Here is a 25840-nt window from a genome sequence, read left to right as displayed (position 1 = left end):
CTGTACAAGAAAACAGCAGATAAGGCAGAAAGAGAATGCATATATAATCTTTTAAAATATTAGTTTTATATTCATTATTTTATTTATACCAAAAGTCTTTAAACAATTCTTATTTTTCAAACTAAGCTGTACACAGAAGAAAGAAAGAGAAAAAAAGAGAGAGGAAGAGAGAGAAAGAAGAAGGAAGGAAGAAAGAAAGAAAAAGAAAGAGAGGAAGAGAGAGGAAGGAAGGAAGGAAGGAAGGAAGGAAGGAAGGAAGGAAGGAAGGAAAGGGAGAAAGAAAAAATTCAATCAAGGAGACAGAGAGGGGGAAAAGGAGGACGGAAGGCAGTTAGGAAGGAAGGGAGAAAGGGAGGGAAGAAGGGGAAAATAGGCCCTGGATGGAAGTAGCACCTAGCAAGGACAAAATTTTAACTGTATTTTCAGCTGTAAAATTGACTATATTAGTATTGAAAGAGTTTCTGGTTTCTAATTGGAGACTGAAAGTCACTTTGGCGAAAAACATTCTCACTTTTGTTCTGGGACGGATAATGGTAGGATAGACCTTTTAAGCATGAGGACTTATAATGAAGACCTACCCATCTTTGTCCTTGTTGCAGCTGTGAATAGTGAGGTAAACCAAGACAAGTACCTCAGGCTATAATGCTACCTTTATATCTAAAAAGAAAACTTTATAATTAGGTATAGTACTGTGCTCCCTGTGAATATATTTTTTCTCATCAGTTGGTCATATGGGTAAAAATCATTGTTTCTTTTGTGCTTTTGTTGTTAGGTGAGATGTAAGGATTTAAAGTGGCTAAGGAAGGGATGATGAGCTCAGACTAGAACTGGCTTCTCCTACTGAAAAGACTTTCAGAGACTGTGGCCACCTAGCCTCTGTATTGAAGTTCTTTTTATGCAGTGACTTCAGTAAGACCTTAAGATCTTAGTTGGTTATGCTGTTTTTGTTTCTGTTGTTTTTTGTCACCAGACCACAGCATCCGTGCCCCATGGAGTGACAATAGCACAAAGGCCAGAAAGGAAAGGTCTAAACAACCAGATCTGTAGCGTATATAACATGGTCATTAATCTGCCCTCACAACAGTCAATGTGCAAAAGAAAGTTGAAAACTTTTTGTCATTTCTCTATCATTCTTTTGAGCTCCCACCCTGTTTAGTAACAAACTTGCCAATGAACAGTAATCTCATTTACACCTAATGAGTCTTATATCAGCTTAGATATTAACTCCACTCAAGTCCATCTTCATGACTGTTAAACGATCCTTTGTGATGACTTTGATCTAGATGTTTTTCAGAGTTAAGTTCTCCCCTCCAACTGACCACCCACCTCTCCAGAGGTTCTCCCATTTTGAATGGTGGCTCTGTGGGTGAAGGTCTTTTGGTGTTTTCATTGTAATGGTAAAAAGTGATGGTAACAGGCTGGGACTGAATATTACCTGCATATGCCAGCTTGTCTCTTCAGTGGGGAGCAGACTGTTTCTTAGATTACTGAAGATTTTAGTGCAGCTGATTCATTTGGCCATTGAGCATAAAGTTCTGGCACCAGACACTGGAATTTGTTCTGTCATATTATGACTTATGGAAGGCCCAACGACTAGACCTAAGTGGGACAGAAATACCCAGGCAACGTCCAGTATTTTTAACTCAATCCGGCCTGTTCTATTTGCTACAGAATGGCTTAAGCTTGGTTATTTGCTTAGGCACAACTGGGTATGTTAGCTGCTAAAAGGAAAAAGGGGCTTGGGGTAAATATTCCCAGAGCAAGATACCTTTTGTTTGAGTACTTATTCATTATTGTATTTGTTTAACTGCTGCCATTCTGCTTCTTTCCAGATCTATTCCCTCCTTCCCTTAAATACACACACACACACACACACACACACACACACACCCCACCCTGTGATATCAGGGACTTATTTTATTCATGGCTGTATTTCTACACTTGGAAAATTGCCCGATATATAGTTAAGAGTCAATAAATATTTGTTACATGTGTGTATGCACGCATGCATGAATTTTCATTTATACATGCCAAAAAACTCAGTGAGAAATGGTCTAATTGATGAATAAACATTTATGGCCTTCATACCCAAAGTGCAGCCTGTGGACTAGCAGCATCCACATCAGTTGATAAGTTGTTGAAAATGCATCATCCTGTGTCGCACTCCAGATCTTATGAAAATTGAATCTGGATTTCGTCAAGTTGCCAAGGTGCTTCATATTGTGCAGGACAGTTTGAAATAGTCTCTTGTTAACGAGACATACATATTGCCAGACCCTCACCTGCATCTAAGGCAAGAATCATTAATTAATCAAGGCAACCTTTTCCACTGAATCTCACTCAATCAAAACTCAAAATCCTTTTCACTGTCCAACACTGCCTAGCTTTGATTGATTAATAAAAGTTGACACATGGAGAGTTATGGATTTGTAAATGTTTATCATAAAGTTAATTTCTTCCTTCTTATCCTTTCAATTTGAGGAATTAGTAAAACTATGGCAGTTGAAAAACGTAGAGGCAACTGTCAATTAATGAAGGAGTATTTAAGTAATGCTAAATAAATGATTAGCTCTAAATTAAGCCTTTTAGAAGATAAAGACTTAGTAAGCAATCTCTTAATTAATTTATAATTTTATACATAAGCTAAAATGGAAAAATAAACATAAGTGCAAGAGTTAGAAACTAAACCAATTCTGCAATACTGATCAAATTAATAGGTATAGAAACTAATATTTTTAAGTCCTAAAATATAATCGGCATCCTAGGCATTTTTTAATGTAAATTAGATATAGGAACTTACCAAAAATAATACTCTAACTTTAAAAATAATAAAATGAATGCTCAAAGAGCATAAAATACTTAGCCAAGAACCTAAGGGATAAAATGGTGATTTGGACAATTTGTGACTCATCTCCAAATGAAGGTCAATAAAAGTATTCACATAAATAGAAAAGTAAGAATGAATGGACCATCCAAGGAAGAGGGGTTACCATCTCTTGTGTTTGCTACTCATCATCCCTTCCTTCAGGGAACTGTGTTTATGAGATTCCAGATCCCCCTCCTCCTCTTCTTTGTTCCTTGACACCCCAGGAAACAAGGCGTGAAACTGTGGCCAAAGTAAGGTCAATCAGATCCTCTTATCTGCCCATTTAAAGCCATTTGAATCTTGAGGCACAGCTCAGGCACTGAAAGGCTATTGGAACTGAGTCCTCTGTTGGCAGCCCTGATGAAGTTTCATGAATTCATGTTTCTGAAATCTCCAGATGGGTCTGAACACAGTGAGAAATTTTAACTTGTCCTTTGATGACAGTGAGACACTCAGTGTACTTTCAGTAGCATACTTTATTTTTCCTCATTTAACTAGATTTGGTTTTTGTTGCTTACAAAGGAAGATATCTATTCAATAAGGAAACCGATAAAGAAAGAGGGATTCAAGCAAAAGACTGCAGGTGAATTATGGGAGAATTTATAATTAACCGCTAGAAAGAAATGGGGTGAAATACAGCAAGATTTGTATATACATTCTGTGTGCGATAGCATTATGTGGGATATATTAGAGAACCAGATATTCAAGGAATCACCAACACACTCACTGAGAATAAAGACCAGGAGTAATGGGTCAATATGGGGATAGGTCGATTTAAAGAAGACTAATCATGTCAACTGTGATAGACGACTTTCTGCTCCCCCTTTTCCATTTTGCTCTTATTCCTTTAGAATAAGAACTGTAATATTTTTCTGGTATATGGCCAGCAAAGACTATATATGTCTGCTTAGCTGCAGCTAGGCATGACCATGTGCCTGAGGTCCAGCCAATGGGATTTAAGAAAAAGTGTGTAAAATTTCTAGATCGTGCCATTAAAGCAAAGAGGCAAGTTCTTCTGCTAACCTTTCCACTGACTAGAAAACTGACTTGGTGAATGGAGCAGCGATTTTAGGCCACAATATGGAATCCATGGGTTTAGGATGTCAGAGCTGCACTGAGAAATATTCATAGCAACCTGGGCTACTTATATTTGGACTGCACTGTGAAAGAACATTATAATTCTATCTTGTTCAGGAACTTCTATTTTGGCTTTTGTTATGAAACTTGATCATTATCCTTCCTATTACACAAATGGAAATTGTTCATAGCAACATTGAAAGTGAGAAAGTGACAAGCACAGATTTGAAATTCTTGCCTCAAGGTATGGAATAAAACACAAGGATTTTAAGCACGAAGGTTTAGTGCTTAAACTTGTATAGAGCATTTTACCAAATATTAAACTCAGCAACTGATTTCACACAATTGGGGATATACAACAGCAGTTAAATGCATAATTTTTCAAGGTGTTTTTTGGGAAACCTACGATATTAACAGTGAAAGATCAGGATCTTAACAATAACAGTGATATCCCTGACAACTCAGAGATTCTGAATAATGTTAAACCTCCAAAACTTATAGAAAAATTCTCCTACTAAATCTCCTTTAACTGAGGAAGCTTTCAAAAACAAAAACAAAAACAACCAAACCACACACACAACCAAAAACTAGAAAAAGAATACTTATGTACTCTCATTGTTTTCTTGTTTAAAAAGTTGATTTTGAATTCAACATGCACTACTTGTAAAATGCAAAGACAAGCCAAAGGAAATATTAGACCTTGAAGTTTCTCAAATAAATTAAGAAAAAACTATATTAGAAAAAATCGAATCATTTGTGGGAATGGAAAAGAAATGGGCATGACAAAAGATGTATTAAAGTTGTTACATATAGCTCAATTTATTGGCATGAGCACACCTTACCAGAGAAGCTGAATTCAACATTGTATAGACCACTTAGTATTTCCAACTGCCTAACTAATCATTCTGATTTGGATGTATAATAGGCTTTGCAAACTTAAACAGTTCAAAACAAAATTACTGATTACCACATCCACAACTTTAACCACAAATTCCTTCCCCAGGCTCCCCCTTTTCTGTAATCGGTACCAGTTTTTATTGTTTCCGATGCATAAAACCATACAGCCATCATTTATTTCTGTGCTCCCCTTGTATCCACATTCAATCCTTAATCAGATCAACTGGATCTTCCAAATATGTTCAGAGTCTGATCACATATTACAATTTCTACCTTGACTTCCCTAATCCAAGTCACCTTCATTGTTTACCTGGAAGATCACATTCTCTGAACAGCTCCATGAGCTCTACAGACTGTAAATCAGGCTCTCTCACCCTCTGACTTTTAGTTGTATTTGGTCACAGAGAGGCATTAGCATGAGATTAGAGGATAATAGAGAAAAAAATAGAGAACAGAGATTTCTTCGGTTTGAGACTTTTTTATTTGCTAGTATAAACATCTGATGCTATTAATTTCCCTCTAAACACTGCTTTATCCACAGCCCATATGTCTGTATCTCTTGTTTTTCAGTTTTAATTCAAATCAAAATATTTTAAAATTTCACTGACTTGCTATTGGACGATGAGAGTTGAGGGAAATTACCCTTTAGAAATATTTAAATGAATAGAAAAACATTTCACATATTTACTCTCATTTTTTACCATTTCCATAGGTCTTCATTTCTTTGTACAGATCCAAGTTTCTTTCTGTTATCACATTCCTTGCCTTAAGAAGATCCTTTATCATTTCTTGCAGCACAGGTCTGCTGGAAGTAAATTCTCTAAACTTTTGTTTGTTTAAAGAAGTCCATATTCATTTTCTATGAATATTTTTACTGTGCATAAAAGTCTGTGTTGACAGGGTTTTGTTTGTTTTGCTTTTTATTCCCAGTACTTTAAAGATATTACACCATTGTTTTCTGACTTTCAGAGCTTCTGACAAGAAGTGTGCTAAAATCATTATTATTGTCCCTCTATATATAATGTCTTTTTCTCTGACCTCCTTCAAGAATTTCCTTTATTTTTAATTCACAATAGTTTAAACATGATGTGTCTGTGTATGCTTTGATACTTATCATGCCTGAAGTGAACTGAGATTCCTGGATATATGGCTTGAGATCTTTTATTATTTGATGAAATTTCTTGGCAATTATCTCCTCACAGAATTATTTTGCTTCTCTTCTGTACTTTTCTGGGACTCCAATTGCCCATACGTGAAACCGCTTCATATTGCACTACAACTCTTTTAAATGCTCTGTTTTTTCCCCACTTCCTTTTGTGTGATGCAGTTTATGTAATTTCTATGGGTCTATCTTTAAATTTGTTTATTTTTTTCTTCAGGTTTGTTGAGTTTACTGGTGAGTCCACTAAGGAATTCTCTGCGTCTCATACTATTCAAAAATTGTTTCTGGCATTTTTTCTCTCTTATATTTTCCATCATTTGCTAAAATTCCCAATCTTCTCAAGCATGTTGTGCACCTTTACCATTGTTTTTCTGACCATTTTAATCACAATAAATGTCCTAGTATGACAGTTCCAACATGAGACATTCAAGTTTGTGTATTTTGGTTGTCTTGTTTATTACTTAAAACATCTTTTTCTTGCTATTGTGTGTATGTCCTTATTTTTGAATGAATGTTGGACATCATGTATGGAACAATAGAAACAGTTACATCCAGAAATAGGCACGCGTCTCCTGTCATGTTCTTAGTATAGCAGTTGAGCTATTCTAATCAGGATGAGTTGGGTCTGAATTTTGTTTTTCCTACAGTTAATCTAATTTGTACCATATATTAAAATTTGTCTAATGATACCTTGTTATTATGATGAGAACTGAGATGTTGCAGGGTTTTCCTCTAGCTAACCGCTAAGCTTTTAGTCCCCTTTCTGGGCCTGAAACTCAGAGAATGTCACTCTCCATGTTCTTGACATATTCCTCCTTCATTGAGTAAGTGTTGTTGGTTGCTTCTTGTTGTTTGCTTATGTGCAGGTAGAGGGCAAGAGGTGATCTCTATTACCCTGGACCAGCCTCAGCTTTCAGTAAGCCATGTGCTCCTGGGCCTCAGGTATGGGTTTTGTCTTTATTCCTGCTCCTCTTCTGTGTGGCAGACAAAGTCTACCTCATATCCAGGAAGGTCTTGCATGGGAAGGAGGTTCATGCTCTTGACTAGAAGTGGAAGGTTCTAATGCTATTAGGCCCAGAACTGTTTTCTGATTATCTTATAGGAATGAAACATGTTCTGTTTTGTTTTGTTTCATTTTTTTAATCCTATGCTTTCCTCAGAAACAAACAGCCTATCCTTATCTCTCTCATAATTGGCAGGATTTGCAGCTTTTCTTGCAGAGCTTAAAGAATTTTCTCTGTCCAAAAGATATGCACAAAGGGACAGGAATTTCTGCCTTTTCTGCAATGGTATCTGATACCTACCATTCTTACACTACTGAGAAACGCTCTCTCCCTGTCCTCTATCTGTAAAAAAATTGCCCATGATTATTGAGAGCCCTTTTTGCATCTACAGTTGCAGGAGTTCTTCAGTAATACATTAAACTAAATTCATTTTTTTCTCACTTTTTTAGCAGCCACTTCTTCCTGTGCTGTCCCTATCTTCATTTCTTGTGCCTCCTCATCAGTCCTTAAATATTTGACTACTAGTTGTTTTATGATCTCAGTTCTCTGTTGGGTTCAAAAAAGTTATCATTTTATAATTTATGCATATTACTTATCATTATTTAGGAGGGGAATCTTTTCTCAGCTCACCAAATCCTAGCCATAAGGAGAAAGCTTAAGTTTTTTAAAATGGATTGTGCTAGATGATTTGTATAGTCTGTACAGGAATGTTGCTGAAAACTGAAGACCAAATATAAGGTTCTTGTAGTAGTTCAGGAGAAAGAGAATGATTGTGTGGCTAGAGTGGTAGTAGCGTAAATGGTCTGAGATCATCTGTTTGTGAATATATGGAAAGGAAGTGTTGACAGGGTTCACTGATGTGTTCGATGTAGTGTTGAAAGATGAGAGTTAAGGATAACTTCACTATCTTCGAGCAAAGATATTTAAAGAATAAAGATATCATTAGGAAAAATGAGAAAGAGTGAATAAAGATCATGTTTTGAAATTAGTTCCAGATAAATTAAGTTTAAGATGTCAAAATTCTGAGTGGTGATGTTGAATAGGCAGTCTATGAGTCATCTTCAAAGATACAGATTATTTAAAAAATTGCATTATGTTTGAAATCCACTACATTTTGTTCTTAAGGAAACTACGTATGCAATTTCAATACAAAAACATTTATAGAGCACCTACTATGTACAAGGCATAACAACGAATATGATAAGGTACCTATTGTCCAGGAGCTCATTATGTAGCAGGGAAAAAAGCATACGCATACAGGGAAGCTCAAATAAAAATAAATAATCAGCTTCTTTTCTTATAATTTTTCACTAAGTGCCAATGAAATATATGGCTTCTGACTTCAGCTACAGTTTTAATCAAATATGAGTCAAAGGGTGTGGAGATTATGATAATTTATTACTACATGAATAAGTAAAGAAATTATGGCAGTAAAGTATTAAAACTGGAGGGATAAGAATTGAAGACTAATGATTGGGATTGAAATCATCATTTTTATTTATGAAAAAGTACATAGTCATTTAAGAATGGGTGGCTGAATTGGAGAAGAAAATATATTTCTTAGATATTACAAAAAATAAGTGGTCATATGTATGACTGTATGATGTAACATATTAGAATCACCAAGAAAAATACATTCAGCAATAAGTTTAGACAGGGGTAAAATATAAATGAAGCACTGGGAAAGAGCCAGTTTGAAAGACAATAAACCACAGAGAATCAATGTAGTATAGGCAATAGTATATGCAACAAAGGTATACATACACACACACATATTTACGTATTTGTAAATATGTATTACTTCATGTATGTTGTGCATTTACAAAAGTGCATAAGTATATTTATGTATTAAAATAAATATAAGTAATAAATTAGATACATACAGCTGTTTTTTCCCTCCTAGGAGTAATGGTTTAGAATAAGCAAATAGAAGTCTTTTTTTTCCCCTCAAATATAACGGATATAAGAGAAAAGAGATAAAATGCTCAATTTCATAATTCTAGGATTTCCATAGAGATACTTTCCAAGACTATGTTTTCTGTTCCATATCCAACCATATTAGTTAAAATAAGACATAAAGTGCATAATCAAATATTTAAGCTGAATCTATCTCCGGGGGGAAAAATCCCCAAAGTCAAAAAGGAAACAGTATCTATTTGAATGACTAAAATCCAGAACACTGACAATCAACTGCTGGTGGAGATGTGGAGCAATAAGGATTCTCACTCATTGTTAATGGGAATACAAAATGGTACAGCCACTGTAGAAGACAGTCTGGTACTGTCTTAGAAAACTAAACATACTCTTACCACATGATCTAGCAATTGCAGTCCTTGGTGTTCACCCAAAAGAAATGAAAACTTATGTCCACACTAAACCTGCACATGTATGTTTATAGCAGCTTTATTCATAATTGCCCAAAGTTGGTATATGAAAGGTTATACAACCTTTGGTATATGAATGGTTAAACTGTAGTATATCCACATGACAGAATATTATCTAGTACTAAAAAGAAATGTGCTATGGGGTGTCTGGGTGGTCAGTTGGTCAAGTGTCTGCCTTCAGCACAGGTTATGATCCCAGGGTCCTGGGATCCAGCCCTGCCCCTGGCTCCCTACTCAGCAGGGAGGCTACTTCTCTCTCTCTCCCTCTGCCTTTCCCCTCAACTTTTACTTGCATGCTTTCTTTCTCTCTCTCAAATAAATAAATAATAATCTTTTAAAATAAAGAAATTTGCTATAAAGCCATTAAAAGACATAGAGAAACCTTAAATGCATATTACCAAGTGAAAAAAACCAATCTGAAAAAGTTACATACTGGATGATTCTAACTACACAACATTCTGAAAAGAAACAAACAAACAAACAAAAAACTACAGGACAGTAAAAAGATCATGGTTGCTAGAGTTTAAGGGGGAGGGAATTTTTAGGGCTGTGAAACTACTGTGAAACTACTATGTATAATACTGAAAGTGTATATATACCGTTGTACATTAGTCTAAACCCACAGAATTGCAACACCAAGAGTGAACCCTAATTTAAACTATGGACTTTGGCTCATAAAGTTTAACAAATGCACCACGCTGGTGAGGGATATGGATAATGGGGGAGCCTATGCATAAGTTGAGGCAGGGAGTATATAGGAAATCTCTGTTCCTTCCACACAATTTTGCTGTAAACACAAAACTGCTCTAAAAAATAAAGCTGATTTAATACAAACAAAAGAAACTCCATATTACTAGGTAGAATAAGGAAATACAGTCCTTTAAAAATAATATACAAAGCTAGAATAAAATAAACAATAATACTGGCTTTAAAAGAAGGTTATAAAAACTGTCACTACAAAAAAACAACAAATGACTTTTTCTTTGAACATTTATTATGCATCAGAAACTCTTCAAAGGAATTTACATATATTAACTCATTCATTCTACACACAAAAAATTATAAGTGTACTTTTATTATTTCCTGATTATTATTATTTTTTTATTTCCTGATTATTTAGATCAGGTTAACTGAGGCCCATAAAATTTAAGCAATTTTCCTAATGTCATATACCTCAAATTCAGTAGATTCCATGTTCAAATCTAAGCATTACAGCTCTTGAGTTATTAATACTCTGTATATACTACTGTTCATACAGTTAGCACTTGACTCTTCCTGATGATAGCATTATGATTCCAGATGATTGTATCTACACAAAGGAATAGAGTGAAAGCCACATATTAAAACTCACTTCTTTGTCTAAGCGAGGTAATGTTGGAAACCATTCAGAAATATTTATTTCTTTTACCCTAACAGGTAAGACTGAATGCCCTCTTGTTTCCATCAGGTTATAAACTGGATGATATGGTTGAAGTGATTATTTGTCATGAAGGTTATATGAGGTTTCAGCACTTTCATTTATAATGAGAGGAAACCATTAACACTTTTTGTTTTCATGATAGGTTCCTAGAGTTGGTACTTAAAAAAAAAAAAAAAAGATGACAAAGATACTTAGTTCTTAATTCTAAGCTACACTACATAGAAAATAGTTTCCTATGAGATATTAAAAATGGCTAGTTGAATCAATTTGGAAAAAGTCCTGACAGGCAAGGTTAAATAAGTGACTCATTTCCCCCCTAGTATTTAACCTAATGACAATGGGGAGCAAATTATGAAGTATTTCCCTAACAACACATAACTGAAAATCTTAGTACATATTTAGGAGTACTGTTTAAATTTTTGCTGCCCTTGAAAATGCATATGCTGTAGTTGTAGTTATACCTATATAACTTTCCTCCAATGAGAAAGCATGTTAGTAAAATTTTCAGTGAAATAAAGCCAAAGTTGATATTTCAGTGCAGTTACTGGATTAATTTAAGCTCCACTATACTATGTAAATGACATTATCCATCAACATCTGAGACTAAAAGTATAAACTGACTCAAATTATAAATACTTATTTTTGCCCAAGACAATGATGCTTTTTTTTTTTCATTTACAGAAATTGAAAATGGATCCATTAGCTGTAAGAGTTAGTAGGGAATATTATTTGACATAAATGAAGAGAAGATGGAATATCCAACACACTACATGTGCTATAAGGGAATTTTTGGGAAAAAAAAGAAGAAACTTTACCTTACACTACCTTAAAGAATATATTCTAAATGGCTTAAGGAAGTATTTTATAGTACCAAAGAAATTATTTTTCTTTGTGAATATATGTATAATATATGTAAAATCTTAAGTATGTGATATTATCATGTAATGTTGAAGCTACTACAGTTAAACACACACTTTTCGAGGACAAATTGGCACTAAAATTTAAATTTAAAATATACTTACCCTTTGATTTAGCCTTTGCACTTCTAGGTATTTATCTCATTAATCCCTTGCTAGAATTTTTTTTTTCTTATTTGTACTACACATGAAAGAAATATTACTGCAATTTTTGGGAAACTACCAAGTTTCTAACTGGGCTTTTAGAAAACAAAATTTAACAAACATAAAACACGTGCTGAAATTAAAGGTAGGTGTTGTCTCATCTATCTTTTTATTTGAGGATTGAAAACTGAGATCTGACAAGGTTAAATATTTATTTTTAATCATATAGCCAATTTTATGGAGATAAGAATAGAGTATCATATTGTTGGCTATTCCAGTAATGGAGCTTTCTTTCCCACAGACATTTTGTTATTCACTTTATTCTGTAGACATTATTCATTTTATTCTGCAGTGTTTTGTTATTCATGGAATATAATCATGCAATTTGTACCACAGTTTAAGAAATCTTTGGTTCTCTGAAAATTTTAGCTCCTCAGAATACATACATGCGAAGTCATTCTATTGTAAGGAACACAATGAAGAGATAAAGACTTTGCCTCAGGCAGCTAAACAGATTATATGTGAATTTATTGTTTTAGAGTTATTTATAGAAACATTAAATAAATATCCCTCATAACTCCTGCTAGTGCATATTAAAACTCAAAATAAATTATGTAATAGTCCACTGATAGCAAAATTCACAAAAGGAAGAGGGTTTTTTGTTTGTTTTTACTATTTATAAAAATACTATAATTGTTGTTAAAATGTTCAAACAGTATCAATGTTTAGAGATTCCAAAGTTAAGGCGCACCCGCAAGCTCCCCAACCAGTAGCATGACACACTTCAGAGAGCACTATTCAATTTGACAAGGTATCCTCCTAGATATTCTGTGTACCACATACTTATATATTTTTGCATTTTGATTTTACACAAATGAAATTATGTTTTGGAAACCTTTCTGTGTTCGAAAAGTAGACCTATCATTTTCCTTTTAAGTAAGGAGAATATTGTCTAAAATGTTCCCTAATAATGGACATTACTCTGTTCCAAATTTTCTCCATTATATAAAATGTAGCAATGGATGTCCTTGAACACATAATTTTGTATTCTGGTGCCAGTATTTATGATAAATAGGAAAAAATGTAATTGGCAGATCAAATGGTACACATTTTTTATTTGTTCGTCAAATCGCCCAAAAGAACTATTCCAGTTTAAACTTCCAATAGTTGGGCATGAAATGAGTGCTTTCCGAGAATCATGCCAATTATCAATTACATATTTTTTAATTTAACTTATCTTAACAGTAGTCCATGAAATTTTTAATTTGAATAGTACAGATTATTTAAGATATTTAATACCTTTAATGTGCTCATTTATTGTATGGGTCATTTGTTTTACGTATGTTAACCAACTCGTCTACAGTTAATGATGGTTCAGAAACTTTGCCCCCTTCTTGCTATGGGGCTGATTCCTTAATTATTGCTTTGAAAGAACTATTTATATAATTATGTTCTAACCTATAAACTGTGATATATATTGCAAATAAATGTTTCCAGTCTTTTTTCTTATTTTTCAGAATGTCATATTTTTCAGAATGTCCATATTGTCTTTGCCACCTAAGCTGATTTAATTTTCATATGGCCAAATCCCTCAATCTTTTCTTTAATGGTTTCTTGATGACTTGTCTTTTTGCTTATCAAGGCCAAAAAATATTATTCAGATATCTATAACTATATTTATATCTTTGCCTATAAATGCATATATCTATAGATTTATTTTATATACATATATGTGTGTGTGTGTCTTTATGTATGTGTTTTGTACTCTTCTGTCAAGATCCTTCATTCACCTGAGATGTTTTTGTGTGTATGAGAAAACAAATAAAAACTATTTTTTCCCAAATCAATGGTCATCATTTCTAAATCACTTAAAATATTGTTCAATAATTACCTATAATATATATAAATCACCATATGTACATGGAATTTCTACTCAGTTTACTTCTTGGCTTATTTCATGATGTGCAATAAATTCATGAAAGCAATACACTATAATAAAAGCTTCTACCCAAAAGCTTCCTACTGGTTTAAATTTTGGGGGGTCAGAGTACAGGTTGCATTATTACAACTATTCTTAGGCCAAGATTATAGATTCTCTCATAGTAAGTTTTCTGGTAAAACTTAGAAGGCATCCAGTTGATTTGCTTTCCGTTAGCTCCACTAGAAATTAAGCACAGCTTAAAATATCTCATTATAACATTTAAACCTGAATTCTCATTATTTAAAAGGCCCTATTCTTGGCCTTTCCCCCCCCCTCTGCCTGAGCCCACTGAAACTATAAGCTTGAAAGAGAAAGTGAAATAAAACTTGGACAAAACCATGAAATGATACAAAAGCATTATTTGGTCTTTGTCCCTCTGCTTCATTCCATTATATGGCCAAGAATACTTCCCTAGAGGTTCTTACAAAAGGCTATAAGAGAGAACTTACCTATTCTTCCTTCTTCCTTTTTTTTTTTTTTTTTATAATCAATTGCCTTTCCCAAAGTTTAAATGTAAGTTTAAGGTATATAACCTAACAAATACAGCCCACTTGAAAAGAGTTTCCCTTTGCAGAACTGTATTCCTTTCCATTTTCCTACAATTGGCTAATTCTCTGATATTCTGTCTCTAAAAACACCAGGATGTAGCTACCACATCATTTTGTTTGGTTAGATAACCTCATTCAACTATAGCTCAAGCGTCCTTTAGTCCAACTTTAAATCATAGATTTTTGCCAAAACATGACTAGAGCCTTTATGTTTTAGCATGCATTACTTTTTCTTTCACGGGCTTATAGTTAACTGGATACTCACTGTGTTGTGAACGCTTTTAAAAGTAATAGTTTTATAAAATGACACTGTAAAAACACTCTCATCATTTTATTAGAACAGAAGGGTAAACAAGCACACACTATTATCCAACATTGCTATGTATGCATGGAAATAATTATATCATTTAGAAAGATAACATATCACATCTTCACTGGATAACAAAACCACACTGCTTTAGACTACAAAGCCCCTTAAGACATTGTCTCTAAACCCCTTATTTTACATATGATGAATCTGAGACCTTGAGATATTAGCCAGTAAATCCTAAATTCATGTAGTGATCACAGCAAAACTGGCCTAATAACAGGTCTTTGTATCCTTAAGGAAGGTGATGCTTCACATTATGTTTTCTGCCTTACACTTTCAAATTAATTTCACATGGACAGGTAGTTTGAGTTCTGAGATTTGATATTTTCTGTTCAGCCCAAAGACAGAAGCAAAATCCAAAATGAACCCTAGATCCCCAAATAATATGTAGAAAATATAAAGTACTGTTTATAAGGAAGCAAACTATTCCCATACCAAGAAGTGAGATCTCTCAGGTGGCTATGTTCTTTTCAGAAGAGAAAATGTTGATTTTTGATGGACAGAACTACTCATCAACTTTGTTGTACACATCCACTCCAACACCTAAAACCACTTGATGTTAAATCAGTTTATAAAAAGATTAAATACCACAAAGAAAAAAAAAAGTACACTTCTGCAAAGGAATGGGGAAAAAAATAAAGGTGCAGCTGCATTTGAGGAGTATTTTGGAGTTGTTTTTCAAAAAGAAGATTAGCCACAGAGCTGTGCAATCTGCAGCATAAAGTCTTTGGTATCACACATCTAACTTATTTTATTTTTCCTTTGCAATCCACATTGGATTACACCCTGTCACAGTGTTCTTTTGAAAGATTTAAAAAGGATCTGTATAACAGGGGGAAAAAGGTTTTAATTACTATCTCTCACATGAGAGATTTCTACTTTGTTCAAACAGATAATTTTGGGTCAAAATGCATAATATAGCTTGTTTTAGTTCTATTCCTATAAATAGTATCATTCCAATATTTCACAGAATTATTCATGGATAAAATTTCTTCCTTTTTTAATTAGAGTCAGTTACCACAGAGGTAAAGGACAAAAGAGGAAAAAAAACCACAAAAACAAAAACAAAAAACAGAGAGAAAGAGGGAGCAAGACCAAGAGAGCAACACGAGATCATTTACTATTTTCAAATGCAAGTGTTTTATGTCCTCTCAATGGAAAATCACAATTACGGTATCTCCTCAAAATCAGTAACTGGCTTACTTATAGTTTTAATACTATAATAAATTACAAAAGAAACAAAATCTATTATGTGGATTTTTTTAACATTTCTAACTAAAAATCAGAATGCAGATCAAAATAGAAATATCATTTTGTATTTTAACAAGCAAAAATGTAAAGAAGTAGTTAAAAGGTGTGTTTGTAAATGTTGCAATAAGCATCCTCTACCACCAAACTTCTAGTCACTGAATGCATTTCCAAGGACTTAAGTAATGAACTCAATACCAAAGTATTTGACTGGCTTTTCAGCCCAATGATTTTCAGGCCTTAAAGAATTATAGCTGAAATTGTAGTATTTAGATCTGGTTGTGTAAGGTTCAGGAAATATTCATAGCTTTATAGAAACCTAGTGCACTTCTTTAAACACCACCAGCATGGTTCACATGTCAATCAACTGGAGTCAGAGATAAAGAGGGAATTTATAAAGGCCCCATTGAGCCCTGCTGGCAGCCACAAACACATAACTAAAAAGAGCATTAGAAACCATTCTGTTTACAGCAATTAACTGGACCCAAAGCCCTGTCAGCAGTTCCGGTAGCGTGGTCCTTCTTTGTGTCTGTTCTTTAATATTCAAAACTTGTTCAAATAGTGTGAAAAATTGAATACATCCCTCTGCTGCAACTGATACATATGATAAACTCAGGAGCTAAAGCTGCAATGATGCATTTTAATGTATCCAGGGGCTATCACCAAATGGAATGTGTGACAGAAAGCAGTGGCTTTGTGGAGATTTTGTGCTAGCAGATATTTTTTTCCCCAGGTTGAAACACAAAACTTAAAAAAAAATCCTCAAATCAGCAACTAACTGGCCATCCATCTGGCAGCATTTAACAGAGCTGAACTCATTCTCTTATTGACACAAAGGACACGGGCTCAAAGCTTTAACCTTAAAATAGTCACATGACTGAGTACACACTTTTTATTTTTTATAAAACTAAGCGACAATGTAGAGGAGCAAGGCAGGCATTATTTATGTGCTTTGTAATTGGCAGAGCACTCTAGTGCTACCTCTGGGGAGTGTGAATTAGTAGATGTCTGTCCTCATGTTCTCTGGCCACTTTAGTAAGAGAACTAGAAAAATAAATACATGCAAATTGTCTTCCAAATTAAGATATTATAATTCTAAGCTCTACTTTATTATGAGTTTTTATGAACTGTTAAGGCTCATTTTACTCAATTGGCATTTCAGAATATAAACTCTGATAATAATTCTGAAGAAAATCATGGAAAATGAACTTACAAATCATTAAACTATCGAGACAGTACATTAAACAATCAAGACAAACTATATAAAAATTGAGTTTTCTATATGTCAAAGTAATTCCATAAATAAATATTATAGAAAAAGTCCCATTCACATAAGAAGCTTATGCAAAGAGACTCCTCTGAGGCACAGCACAAATACCTACAACTCAGAAAAGAAGAGGTAGTGTTCTGTTAAACCAGCCCTCTCCTACATAAAAGTTATCCATACAGAAATCTGATGACTGTTGCACAGTATAGACAAATAGTGCCACAATAAACTACATGCTTGCTCAGTTCTCCTGACTCCAGGATGTACTGTGCTGTTACTTGTCATTTGTGGTTTCTTAACTTGGTGGTGGAGTGTGGTTTTTGCTATTCTGATTAAGGATAAGCCTTAGGTATTCTCCTTGGGTGCCAATGAGTGTGGACATTTCCGTTCTCCTGCCCTGCCTCTACCTATAGCTCCAAATTCAGCAATTAGTCCTGCCCAGTTTCCCCTCCCTGTTCTCTTCTCCAACTCCCATATGTGTTTCCTAATACATTCCAGCAGTTCCTTTGGTTCACTTTTTTCCCACCTGCCCAAATGGACATGAATTAATTAAGCACATTTGCACTCTGTCTCCTTACCCACTTCTAAAATTTTATGTATAGCAAAATTTTATGTATATATTATTTATGTATCCTCAAAAAAGGGGAAAGAGATAGAGAAAAGCAGTGATTATTGCCTTTCCCACCACAGATTAAAACTTTTGTTTGCTGGAGAGGACAAAGCAGACAAAAACTTTTGTTTGCTACCCTTCCAGGTTCTTCTTGATGATCTTTACTCTCTGTCTACCATTCCCAGCCCTATTATACTATAGCTATTTATAGCAGTAACTCCCTTCCTGGAACAAGTCTTCTATCTAAATACTTTTAGGCAGATAGGGAGAGGGTCAAAGGTTCTGCCTGAGCCTTCTGTTTCTTAAAAATAATCAGTCTAAAATAATCCACCTACCAAAGAGACACATTTTGCTCTCCTACATATTCTGTAGGAGATACAGGAGAGAAAGACGTAGGTGGAGTTTCTTGTTCCTGCATAGCTGCCATTCTCCTCTCCAGTTCTGTTTATAAATGGACACTTCTGAGGGCTCTACTACAATCTTTTACAAATAATGTTGCAATTAATAGCCTTGGACATTCACAATATTAGATGGATAGATGGCTGGATAGACAGAAAAATAGAAAGTTTCACGGTATACATTTTAGATAGATTCTAGAACAGAACAGACGTTGTTATATAAATTTGATTTTAGAATTAAATATTACAATTAATCACAAAGAAAATATTTATTTCCTAATATATAAATACTAATTGAAACATATGGACCTAACTTTATACCAAGGTTAATACACACACATATACATACACATACATATACATATCTATTCATTAGCTCCCTCTTTAACAATGAAAATATATTTATGTGGGGAACAGCCAGGAAGATTGTGAAGTAGATGAGTCATGGGGGAACATATGTCCTTTAATTTATTTAAATATGTTATTAAGCTTTAATAATTAGAAACTTTCTGGTACTCAGACTAAAAGTGAATTTTATGAAAGAGAAAAATTTCAGAGAGAGCCAGGAAATCATCCAAACGCAGACTGTGATAACGTTAAAGTTTTAAAATAGGTGGTAAATGTCAGATTATTCAGTAAGTGGTGTTGCTTCAACTGTCTAACCATTAACAAAATGGTTGCTTCACACCCTGCAAAAACATAACTTCAAAATAGACCAAATGTGAAGATGGAAAACAAAAAATGAGAATTAACTGCTTAATGATGCCTTTATGGGTATTTTTAAGTTATTATTTCCTAAATTTTCAATGAAAACTTAAGTTAATGTCAAAATGATTTTTTAAAAAATTAATAGTAGCTTTTGGCTTTCAGCTTTTGGCTCAGAGGAGGCAAAGTTACAACTCTTCAGTTGTCCAAATACAGGTTCATGTGAATACCAGCCACTCCCCCAGGGCACCTAAATTCAGCCCCAAGTAGATCAAAGTCAAATACCTGAGGTACACCAGTGGGGAAGTCAGTGCTTTCTCTGCCCTGGCTCCAAAAGTCGACCCACTGGGTCTACCTCCAAAAAAGATTGTTGATGATATCGCTAAGGCAACAGCAATTGGAAGGGTCTGAGGGTGACTGAGAAACTGACCATTCAGAACAGACAAGCCCAGATTGAAGTGTTACCTTCTGCCTCTGCCCTGGTTATCAAAGCCCTCAGTGAACCACCAACAGACAGGAAGAAGCAGAAATACATTAAGCACAGTGGACATACCACTTTTGATGAGATTGTCAAAACCAGCCCCAATCTTTAATCATTTTAGCCACAAAACTCTCTGGAACGATTAAAAAGATTCTGAGGACCACCCAATCTGTGGGGCCATAATGTTGATTGCAGCCACCTTCATGACATCATTGATGACATCAGTAGTTGTGCAGCACAATGCTCAGCTAGTTTAGAACTACAAAGGAAAATATTTCAGTAAAGGATTTGACAACCAAAACAAAATTTAATAGTAATAAACTTCATAAATATAGGAATAATGGAAAAATTTTGTGTTGATTCTGTTGGAGCTGCACTTAAGAACAATCAAGTTGTTCATCCAAATAAGATAACTTAAATGTAGTGAGATAATTAACGTATAAGCATTTTAAATACTGTAAGACTCCATACAACTGTTAGTCATTAGTTGCATTGGAATATTAAAAAATTAGGTGGGAAAGAATAGAAAAAAAACTAGTATAGTTTAGAAGGTTATTAGAGCAATTCAGGTAAGTACAAGCCAAGTCTGAGAGAAAATGGCTTCGGTAGCACTGTGAAGTATCAGGGAGATTTGTTTATTATATTTTGGCCAAATGCATAAAGCCATCAGAAATAATACTGTGTGATCCATCTAGTATTGTATTCCTATCTTTTCCCTTACACTCTATCTCCCATGCTCACTTACTTCCAATACAACCAAAGATTGGTGCTTGGTGTGCCTGTGTTGCACCTGGAGTTTTAGATCACCTGAGCAAGAATAATCTAATCATATGTTAGACCCTGGAGTTCTGGATGTTAATCTAGACTCATCGAAATCATCATCATCATCATCATCATCATCATCATCATCATCATTATCAGCGCTAGGCATATTTTTAAGCACTTCATAGGTCTTAATTCACTTCTTCCTTACAAAAGTTTGGTACGGTATTTTAGTCCATTGCACAGATAACAGGAATAAAACATAAAGTCATGTAAATTACTCAAAAAAATCACAACAATCACCTGAAAAGGTCAGGCAAGCTGGTCTTAGAGTCAGACTATGATTGGGCTATTGTTCCTGTGGAGGTTGACACACTTACTGTACTAGGCATGCTTGTTTTTCAGACATCTCTCAAATTGGCTGAGGCAATACTCAGCTATCTTCCAAATTGCATTTTACTTAGTCTTAATGATTTCCCTGCTTCCTTTCTTTCCTCATTTCTCCCTACCCTATAATCCAAGTTAACACTATTCTTAAATGTTGAACACTGACATTTGGAATTTTTCTTGTCTATTTGAGTTAATACATGATTCCTCAAAAATGTGTTTTGTTTTGTTTTGTTTTATTCTGTCTCAAACACCCAGAAGGCTATAGACAGAAAACATTACTATAGCATCCTCAGAGCAGCAAAGCCAAGATTAGCTGGGTTAAGACTATCATGATCCAAAATGAACTACTAAAATATCTAATGGAAAAATCTATTCTGAATTTGGAAAGATCACCTCATTCCAGACCATTGTTTGGTGTTATAAAAGCACCATATCATTTCGCCATTAAATAGCATGACTTAGAGCAAAAGCCAACATATGGCCTGTTGGCCCTACTGACTTGAAATCTTGTAGATGTGATATCTAGTCACCCAAAATAAATGTGTTCTGCTTCAAGGCAAGATAGGAAGATAACTACACCAGGCCATAGTGATAACAGTTTGTAAGAAAGGTCAATAAATAAGTGAATAGATATTTAAAGTATAAGACATTTTAGCAAGTTTATATTTAGGTTGATTTCAATGCTAATAGTACTCAACTTGAAATAGATTGGACAGCAGATAGGAAGACATAGGGAAATGGGAAGGAAAATTAGTAGATGAGGTATGTAATACCACTTTTTCACAACTGATAAAACCTTGCCTAAGGGTCTAAAGTCATTAATGTACTATACATCTTCTCTTGAACTCACTATTCACATGATTTTAGTTTTATGTCTTTTTTAATTAATAATTTAACAAATTATTTTATTGCCAATATCTATAAAATTATCATTAAATGTGGACACTTTATGAATTTTAAACCATTTGAAGAGGGTATGCAAATCTCCTCTACAGATTTTAATATGAAGATTACAGAGATGAGCTTTCACAATGTAGGGCAAGGAGGCTCTAAACTAAAATTAGACAATTATCAAAAAGTAAGGTACAAAAAATTCATTTGGAAAACCAAAACAAAAATAAAAGCCTATATTATAAACATTTTAAATTTTAAATACAATTTTAATTAGTTTATAATACATACTTATAGTTAATTTAATTATGTTAAAGCTTAAAACATTGCACAATGGGATGAGGTTTCTAATATTTTAACAGATGCACATGAAGAACATACAACTTCAATCTTTTAAGAAAAAAATTATAATTTGGTCACTGCTTTTTTGGTAATGATGCTGATGATGCTGATAATATTTGAGTTTGATAATCAAACTCAATCTCCAGGTTTAAACATGGATACATATGTTAATGCTCTTTTTTATGAACAGAAGTCTCTATTTTACATCTTGAATTTTCTCTTATATTTAGTTAGTTTTAGCGCACAGCTAATAAAGTAACTTCACACGAAATCATGTAAAAGCAAGGTTACTATGGAAATGAAAGTAGTCTGTTCAAGTCACATCATCTTCCCTACAAACAAAAATAATTTTTACATACAATGAATCATGAAAAAACTTGTCAAAGAGAAGAGCAATAAACATTAGTAATTTTTTAAATTTATAAGAAGAGTAGATAAGTTAACTTTTCCTGAGCTAGAATCTACTCTAATAATCTCTCTTTATAATTAGTTTATGCCTATCAGGTTGAGAAGAGAAACCTGCATTCTTACTGACATTGAAAAATATGGTTAATTAGCTAATTTCTTAATTGTAAAATTAACATCTTACTTGATGAAAATAATTCATTTCAAAGTAAAGTAATTCATTCAAAGACGAAAATTACCCATGGAAAAGCTCAGAGGAACAACTGATATATGGTATTTTATTTCTATTTGCACATGCTTCCATGTATAAAAGCAATTCTTAAGGAAACCTTGGTTCGAAGGAATCTATCAATATGAAGAGTTTGTAGACAAGAACTATGTTGTTGGTTTGGGGGGAGGGGGGACTTCCCAACAAATTCTGACTATTTTTCTCTACTTTTGTCAGATTATTTTTATAAGGCTTTCTCATATATTTTTTATTCATAGCTGGCAATAATCATGCCAACATACTACTTTAAAAAAATACATTGTAAAATGTGCTCACAGCATATGATCACTCCATGTGACATTCATCTAGTTAATCCTATGCTTTGGATTCAGCATTTCTAAGTCCTTCTCCTTCATCATTCTTATAAATTCATAAGAAGCTTTTCCCACTTTATCTGCAAGTATCTTTCCAGTTAGCATGCTTCTCTGCAGAGTCATCATCCCAAAGCAAGTGCAAATCACCACCATCCCTTCACTAGGTCACCTCAATAATTTTTCTAAATGCCCCATCTTCATGTACTCTTCTCCACCCCTCCTCCAATCTTTCATTCAAATTGCAGCCTAAACAATATTTACAAAATGCAAATCTGATGTGATCCTTCTCTTTTCCATATGTTACACTTAAACAACTGCCAACCATGGTGGGTATACTTCTCAAAAAGATCAATTCTCACTCATCATTTATCACTCACATTGCTCTGAACCCAAGCCTTAAAAAAGCATGCCAGATTAATAGAACTAATGTACAGATTGAACCAGTATTGCAAGAGAACCTGAGTGAGGATGAATATTTAGTTGGCCCTACCTAAGTAAGATGGACTCATACTGACAGAAATTTTTAAAAATAGAAAGAGAGTGTTCAAAATGGACTCAAATCCCATGTCTTTTCTGGAGTCCACAACTTGATTATGCCACACAAAATACTCATTTTCCAAAAATAAGCCTCCAAATACCACCACTTCCACCAATATTAACAATATCCCTTCCAGCATATTGTTACTATCCTTCATACAAATGATAATTCTCTCACTGCCTTTGGAAAATAGAGCAACTGAAGGTCTCAACAGTTACTGCATCCATCTTAAAGTCCTGAAACACTTGAGTGTTGCTCACTCCTTTATAAGATGACTATATTTACTTTATATTTTGTAATTTAAGAAGTAAATATGAAATATGAATATGAAACCATGTTTAATATGTATATGTATATAAATTATGGTGTATGTGTATATACACATATACACATATATATTTATTTATTCACTATTCACATGATAGAGAAAGGAAAATCATGGAGGTAAATTCTTCAGTTAGTATTTCTGCAATTATTCATGGAGCCACTATTGGGCTTTATGATTTCCTTCCTTAACTACCCATTTTATATTTCCTTCTCATTCAGGGAATTCTTTCACTGGGATTCTTTACCTAGTGAGGATAATCGAATCTTCATTCTTTTTTTTTTTTTTTTTTTTTAAAGATTTTATTTATTTATTTGACAGAGACAGAGACAGCCAGCGAGAGAGGGAACACAAGCAGGGGGAGTAGGAGAGGAAGAAGCAGGCTCACAGTGGAGGAGCCTGATGTGGGGCTCGATCCCATAACGCTGGGATCACGCCCTGAGCCGAAGGCAGACGCTTAACCGCTGTGCCACCCAGGCGCCCCATCGAATCTTCATTCTTAAGAGATCTGAACACTTGGTGATGCTACTTTACTATAAACTTCCAATAACTTTTACTACTAGATATGATAGTGTTAGGAGGTATCTCAAGGATTCACAGGGTCTCACTAACAGTCCTCTCTGCCCTCTTTGTGAAAGAGTGATACTTTTTGCCCTTAACAAAGTGAGATTAGATACCCCAGGCAGCACAGGGCTCCCCTTTGTTGCCTGTTCTTGCAGTTGCATGAGGAAATTAAAGTGACCAGAGACAGATTCAGCTTCCAATTTAGTGGAAGTGATGTGATATTCATGGTAGAATCAGAATCTACTGATATTTTTTTGTTTCGTTTACATTAACATGGTTTTAGTTGATTCATCTTTCTATGGGTTTCCTATGTTCTACTACTCTCCATTCTTCTGTAAAAATAAATGTTTCAAAGAAGAATAAAAATATCTAACATTTATTAGCACTGACTATGTGCTAGGCACTTCTCTAAGCATTAAATATGAACTCATTTTATACTTCAAATGATTCTGTAAGATAGGTATTAATATTACCCCGATTTTAAAATGAGCAAAAAGAAGCATATGGAGGTTCCTTGCCATATATTATTAAATCCTAGTGGCAGGGCTGAGATTGGAATCGAGGTAGAATCAAAATGCCATGTTTTCAATTTAATCATAAAAATACCTCCAATCTGGACTGTTCAATGATGCCCTATCTCTTTCTGAATAACATCCAAACACCTTAACATGACTTACAAAGATGTTTCTCCAGTAACATACTTCAGCATCCTTCACATACTACACTATATACTGAAATATTTTTATTTTCATGAAGGTTTCAAGCATCTTGATTGATTCTGAGTCTTTACATAGCTACTTCTCTTTTCCTACAACACATAATGTATAAAATCAATAGCCATTAATTGAATAGATCAATGAACAAATGGGTGTATGGATAAATAGAAGAATTTATCAAATTTAATTACTATTATACATAATAGTATTAGATACAAAGTATATTATATACGATTATATATAATATATAACCTATATATATTCTATAATATATCTTATTATATTTTTGCAGATATATATAAATATACATCATAAATGACATTTGTAAATGTGACTTGTCTACAGGTATAAATATATCAGAAGTTATAAAGTAAGCCAAACTTGGGGGTGACATAGTAAATGCAAAATCATATTCCTAAATGCTACTAATGTACGTTTTGGGATTTTTTTTGTATTTTATGAGCCGTGTGTGTGTGTGTGTGTGTGTGTGTGTGTGTGTGTATAACTGTGCTAAGGGTCATGATGGATTGAAAGTACAAATCACAGCCTTTTTTTTTTTTTAGGTTTGTCTGTGAAGCTATGATTCGATGAAACTACAAAATATAGGGTAGCATGAATTGCATCTAATAAGGGTTGCAGAAGATAAATACAAGTAAACTTCTGAGAACTGAAAGATAGACCTGCAATAACAGGAAAGCCTTCAGAGAGAGATTAATTTGGCTGGAACTGGGAAGTGGTAAGAATATATTATGTAATGTAGAAGCAGTAACACAAACAAGTATGGGAAACATGTAGCCTATCAAGGCTTGTGAATATTCTGCAGGAGATGGAACATTTTTAGACCAG

At 34.0% G+C, this 25840-nt stretch overlaps 1 pseudogene; it reads left to right on the top strand.

Moving 5' to 3' along the window:
* Positions 1–553: 553 nt before the first annotated feature.
* LOC103671839 lies at positions 554–19762 on the top strand (annotated as a pseudogene).
* Positions 19763–25840: the final 6078 nt, after the last annotated feature.

This window comes from Ursus maritimus, unplaced genomic scaffold (genome assembly GCF_017311325.1).
Source record: "Ursus maritimus isolate PB19 unplaced genomic scaffold, ASM1731132v1 scaffold_6, whole genome shotgun sequence".
NCBI lineage: Eukaryota > Metazoa > Chordata > Mammalia > Carnivora > Ursidae > Ursus > Ursus maritimus.
Note: the sequence above shows the minus strand (reverse complement) of the source record. Positions and strands in the feature narration are given on the sequence as shown.